The sequence below is a fragment of the Girardinichthys multiradiatus genome, chromosome 7 (genome assembly GCF_021462225.1).
Source record: "Girardinichthys multiradiatus isolate DD_20200921_A chromosome 7, DD_fGirMul_XY1, whole genome shotgun sequence".
In the NCBI taxonomy this organism is placed as follows: Eukaryota; Metazoa; Chordata; class Actinopteri; order Cyprinodontiformes; family Goodeidae; genus Girardinichthys; species Girardinichthys multiradiatus.
In genome coordinates this window covers 15517405-15523855 of record NC_061800.1, presented here as the reverse complement: position 1 = coordinate 15523855, position 6451 = coordinate 15517405, and the positions used below count along the sequence as shown (strand labels likewise).

Sequence of the window (6451 nt, the reverse complement as noted above, 5' to 3'; positions counted from 1 at the left end):
TAGATAATATTCTAGCAGATAAAGAACCTATTGAAGCAATCTAATCAAATCAAAACAAAAGTCTTTGAAACCAGCAGTCCACGTTGAAAGCACTTCTTAACTGATAAAATAAATTATGACTACGTTTTTTAGAAGGAACCAATAAAACTGAGATGTTGCATAATAGAGGCCTTAAAGAAGCCAACCAGACAAATTATCCATGATCCACACAAACACTTGTCAGAAAGATATGATTAAAACATTTTAAAACACAAGCAGTAATTCCAATTATTTTTTTTTTTTTTACAAGTGATTGGTATCAGTCCCCAACAAAATTCAGCTCCCTTTACCAGCTGTTGGTGCACCTTCTCTAATTCTGCAGCTGCACCCCAGGACATTTAATATGAAATAAAACACTGGGCAAGTGGTTTGCAAAACTGTACTGTAGGCCATATGCATAATTCAATTAAATCAAATCTGGGTATTTTGAAATAACCTAAGTGTTATTGACCCTTTTCAATGATGCTGCTAGTGAAAGGGCATCTTAATTGTTACAAATCAAATGTTTTGAAATTGTTTTACTTTTACTGATGCGTGTCTTGGCCAGGATGCTCTTGCAAAAAATATATTTGATCTCAATTAGTCCTTTTCTGGCCAAAACCACTGTTAATAATAATACAAAAATACATAACTTTATAATATATTTGAAACAAAAAGAGACAACTTAAGTGCTTTATTCAGCATGGAGACCAGATTAGATGAAGTGAAGCATGCAAGCTGCAAAAAGGCTGAAGCTAAACTGGACAGGCCCTCTTTATATTTTCAAAAACAGAATGAAAGGTTTTACAAATCATAAATCATGTTTTAATGGATACAAGTTCAGTGTAGAACTGATATCAAGAAGATAAATATAGATGGCATGAGTTCTTTCTATGTCTTAACCATCTCCTTCTCTGTGCTGTCTCCTTTTTCTAAAACAGCTTTATAGGATGTTTCTGTAACTGCTGAGTGGTGTAAGGGAATACATTGCTTTTAATATTATTTCATGACATAAAATTTGACAAAATAATTTATTATATTTTTGTCAAATAGTTATGATTGATGTGGGGTTTGTGTGCATATTACTATTAGCAAACAATAAGTACTGTAATGCCCAGTAGTGTATTCGTTCCAGTCAGACTGTATGGCTGCTTCTCAGGTGTTCTCATATAAATACTCAGTAGAACAATTGTTTTGAACAGTGTCTGCCACTGCTCAACATGCTCCAGATCTCACTACGTAACTGCCACAGAAATGACATATCAAAACAAAAACATGAACATGCTAGCGTTAGCCTGACAGTCAGTCATTTTCTACCGCTTATTCCATAGTGGGTCACGGGGAAGCTGGTGCCTATCTCCAGCAGTCTATGGGCGAGAGGCGAGGTACACCCTGGACAGGTCGCCAGTCCATTGCAGCGTTAGCCCGACACTTCCTGACAAATCAGCAGGAGCAAGATGTGAGTTTATTTAAGACTGTAGTTGTTTCATCTATTTAGATATATCTTTCTAAACAAATAAAGACTTGAGCATGTTAGGTGAGGCAGGCATTCTTGGAACATTATATTTGCTTTCTTAAACCAGGTTGAAGCAGCATATAAAGCATGATTTGCAGAACTCCGAGACAGAATATTTGTCACTCTCAATACTACTGTAGGTACTATTGTGCATCTAATCTAATGACTACATATTTCAAGGAAAATCCTAGCTGATATTTCTTAGCACTATTTTGTACAAGTTTTTATCAGTCACTTAGTTGTATCATTTCACTTTTAATTTCCCTGAACTTCCTAAAATTCCTTGAATAGAAAACAAATAGACAAGACCAATGGATTCATGGAAAGTCACTAAATAATAAAACCACAATTAGTTACCTCATAGATGATATGTTGTATTAAAATCATGTTTTAGATGTCTGTGTTAAAAAGCTGCTCCACAGCCAATACTTAATTTAAGTCAAGATGATAGAGGTTGATGAAGTAACTCCATGAAACCTGTAGAACAGTTTTCTTTTATGGCACCATTAACATAATGCTAGTCATTAATATGGAAGGCTCTGAGGCACACAGAAGCACCAATAAATCAAAAAATAACCTTGAGAAATGAGATGAAGAGATCTGTTCCCCTGATGTACTTCATAGGATCAGAGCTGCTACCTGTAGCTTTTTTTAGTATTTGGATGCCAAGCACATTTTGTTGGCCTACATTGAAACTCTCCTCTGGGAATCATTTATTGGGTACTTATTGGTCTTCTGAGGCTGGAATGTTTTCAGTAATATCACATACATTTACTTTTTAATTTACAGAATGATAAAGTTAGTTTTTTTATTAAAATATGACAAAATCCGTGTTGTCTTCAGGCTGGTCTAGATCTGCAAACTTGCTTTTGGAAATGCAGAATATGTTGGATATAATTCTTAAATAAGGACTCTCATTTTAAACACATGTAGGTGTATAGCTTTGCATCCATGATACAAGTTTCTGATGCAAACTAAGTTCATACATCACAACAAATTTAATTCTGCTGTTGTTAAGAAAATGGTGAAACAAATTTGGAAAGGTACAAAATTACCAAGAGTAGACCAAAGTTTTCCTTAGCACTCAAAAGATGGTTTGACTAAAACGTTGCTGTAGGTTGTTTTCAACCTCACTATATGGTTAGACGGTGACATGGCCAATTTTATGAAATCCTTTCTTATAACTTCTGAAACCATGCATTTTATATTTAAATATCTCATTGGTACATACTCACATGTGCTACTGTATGGGTTACACCTGTTTAATTGCTTGTTAACACAACTAGCCAATCACATTACCAGCTTAATGCACTAAAGCCTGTAGACATGGGGTAGATGATCTGCTGAAGTTCAAACAAAGAATCATAATGAGGAAGAGATTTAATTAAATTGTAGAAAGAGAAAATTAGTTGTGTGGACCAGTATGGGGTTTGGATGTCAGAGTTTAGAAGAGAATGGTGAGATTGGTTCAAGATGATCTGTAGCTCAAATAACCACTAAGTGCAACCAAGTTATGCTGAATACTATCTTTGAATGCACAACTTGTTGAACCCTAAGGACGATGATCTACAGCAGTATAAAACCAATCTGAGTCCCATTCTTGTCAACTAGGAACAGGAAACTAAGGCAACAGCACACAGGCTTACCAAAACTGGAAAGTAACAGACTGGAGAACACATTGCCTGCTCCAAGAAGTCTTAAAAACATTCAGATAGTAGGGTCAGAATTTGGCATTAACAACAAAAAGCATGGATCCATCCTACTTTATATTAACAGTTCAGGCTGCTGCTAGTGGCGTAATGGTACATTAGATATTTTCTGGCCACACTTTGGGTCCCCGTTGGAGCCAATCCGAATATTGCTGATGGCCATGATCATCCCTTTATGGCCACAGAGTACCCATCTCTTGATGGCTACTTCCAGCAGGATAAGGTACCATGTCACAAAGCTCATATAAATTCAAACTGGTTTCCTGAACATAATGAGTTCACTGCACTCCAATGGCCTCTAAAGTCACCAGATTCCAATCCAATAGAGCACCTTTGAGATGTCGTGGAACAGGAGATTCCCATTATGCATCTGCGCTGACAAATCTGCAGCAACTGTGTGAAGCTACCATGTCAATATGGAAAAAAGACTAAGGAATGTTTCAGGCACCTGAATCTGTGCCATAAAGATGAGTCACTTCTGAAGATAAAATGAGACTCCAACTTGGTACTATTAAGGTGTGCCTAATAAAGTGCAATTACAGATGTGGTTTGTAATGAAATGTTCTTAAAATAAAAGCAACACTTATCCTGCCGCTCTCAGGTTTAGTTGTTGCCTGAAGCACTCGTTGTTGTTCACTACATACCACTAAGTTGGATGATGTGCTTTTCCCAGTGAAAATTTGCTTTTCACTTGTACAAATTGAATCTATCCCCAAAATGTTGGGTTTCTTTTCCCTGGTGTAAATTATTACAATGTCCAGATAAGTTGGAGCCTGAACTACCAGCATATACACATGTATTGGCTATGTTGAATTATGGAAGGCTTAATTTATGTATGTTGAAGCTTTGTTTCCCCGTCAACTATTTCAGACATCGTGTGACTCCAAAACGACATGTTTCTATGAGAAGCAGAAGGTTTTCATAAATTACAAAATGCTGAACTCAGTTATTTGGACACCATTAAGAATTACCAGTGCTAGAATATAACCACCTTGCATTAAAAACAGCTTTTATAGACACTTTTTATTTCTTGATCTGCTTCCTGATTGCCTTATTTACTGATCTGAGCCCACAGATAAGTAGTCACAAGTGTTGATTTCAGGGTTTGAAGAAGTGTTCAAGTGAACTCCCTTTGGTGTTAATTTCACCAAAGGCAGTTACAGAAAAGTGCCTGCTCTTGCCGCCTCCTAAGATGAGGAGTCTAAGAAATTTATAATAGCAATTTCACAAATTAAGGACTATTCACCCACATGGCTGTCTCTGAACACACTGTGTCCTAGTGCAGCTCAAGGAACATAGCTAATATTCTCCTCCAGGCTCTAAGAATGTATTGAGGCAACACATTAATTCAAAGGTTTGTTATGGGAATATTCATTTATAATGCTGACACAAGATTTTAGCACTTATGCATTTACAAGGTTAGCATTTTTTTCAACCAGCTTTCATTTCTAGGTATCAGCTTTTTATCTTTGGGGTTATTTATTGTAAATAGCATTTATAGAAAACCACTCATTGTTTTTGTCTTTCCCCCATTTTTTATGTATTTTAATCAGTCAGGATTTATTGTATGCATGTATGTTTTTCTTTCCTCATTGCAAGAGATGTTCATAAAATCACTTTTTCCAAGTCAAGATGAAGTTTCTCTGACTGAGATTAACATTTCTGTTGGTTATTAACTCAAATCAAGATTAAGGTAAATTACACATGAATGCTTAACTATTTTATTTTTAAGAACATTCAATTCAACCTAAAATGTTAAATATGTACATGAACATTTGTAAATCAATAAGGTATTATAAAGTCAGGTGAAAATATAAGGGAACTTCATTAAAAGTTTTGTCTCATTTTTATATATGGAAAAGAAAACATTGGTGTTTTTTTTTTATTATTATTAAACAAAACATTGAAGTAGGTTATGGGATTTTTTGGAAAACGTTAGGACACCCTACCCCCTAATTGCTAGTGTTACCATCCCTTTGGCGGATGTAACCTTACCGAAGCGCTTCTTGTAGTCATCAACCAGCCTCTCTCATGGTTTTTGATAGCTCGGCCGTAGTGCTAGCAATTGCAGACACACAGGAGAGTTCATTGAAAACAATATAGAAGGTTTCAGGCTTCTGTACATGAATCAGGCTGGAGAAGGCAAGTTATTAACAGAAAGTTGAGATGATGCTGATAATGAGTCTTTTGCAGGAGGAAGAGAGTTGCTTACGGTTTGCCGATGAGAAAGAAGATCCGGGGGGTTCAGCTTGGATTGGGTGCTTGGAGGTTTGAGAGGAAGCTCTTCTGTTTGTCTTTTCAAGGGTGAAGGCAGATGGAAGAGCCACCAGCATGCAGAGGGTGGACAAGCAGGTAAGTGGATGGTAATACAGCTGCAGATTGGCTAACCTCTTGGAGGAGCAGTGGGGAGACCCGACACTCTGGTCAAAGGAGGACTTCTCTGGGAATCCAGGGACTGAGGTAACCAACCACTGGAGCAGGTAAGCCTGGAAATGGCTCAGGGCAGGATCCTGGAAGTAAGGAGAGCAGAGGCATGATCAGTGATCGGGGTTTTGGAAAAACAGTCAGCAAAGACCTGGCCTGATTACCCCGCTGTGTGTGCAATCAATCTGGCGTTTCCCTCAGGGATCCCTGGTCCTCTTAAGCACCTCCTGATTAGGCCAACGAGTTGCAGCTGCGGTATGTCTGCCAGTAGCACCCAGCTGGAAAGATGAGAGAGGAAAACAAACACAGCCAACCTGCACACAGCTCTGAGACTATGACCTCTGATATTGTCTCAGGAAAGGTTGCCCCACTCCTCACTTTCATCTCTGAGGGATTTCTTATGTTTACAACCCATTTCAAGTTACCCCACAGCAGTGTTGTTTCCGTCAAAGATGCCTATGTCGAAGACTAAATTATTTAGTTGATGCCCTTTTTTATTACGATAATGCGATGATGACGAGCTAAGCGTAGCTCTTGACTAAAACCTGACGAGATATGTGTGAGTTTTCGTTGACGTAACCAGAGTAGATGGAAATGTTAACGTCAGGCTGACGTCAGGATAAACATAGCTTGGCTGCACTAATGTCAGTTTATTAGCTTATGTGTGTTACTGTTGTGTGTAGAATACGGAGGGATTTTTGGCCAGGCAGCAAGTAGAATGTGTTGTCATTGAGTGACTGTCTGAAAAATGGAGGAAAATGTAGCATTTCAGACCTGTTGCTGT

The 6451-nt window shown here is 37.7% G+C and overlaps 1 long non-coding RNA gene across 1 annotated transcript; it reads right to left on the bottom strand.

Annotated features, from left to right (window-relative positions):
- Positions 1-217: 217 nt before the first annotated feature.
- LOC124871658 lies at positions 218-5833 on the bottom strand. The gene is made up of 3 exons (XR_007039068.1): positions 5456-5833; positions 5239-5301; positions 218-1453 (listed from the first exon to the last, which is right to left on the bottom strand). It is a non-coding gene; the product is annotated as an uncharacterized LOC124871658 (long non-coding RNA).
- Between the last annotated feature and the right edge of the window lie 618 nt (positions 5834-6451).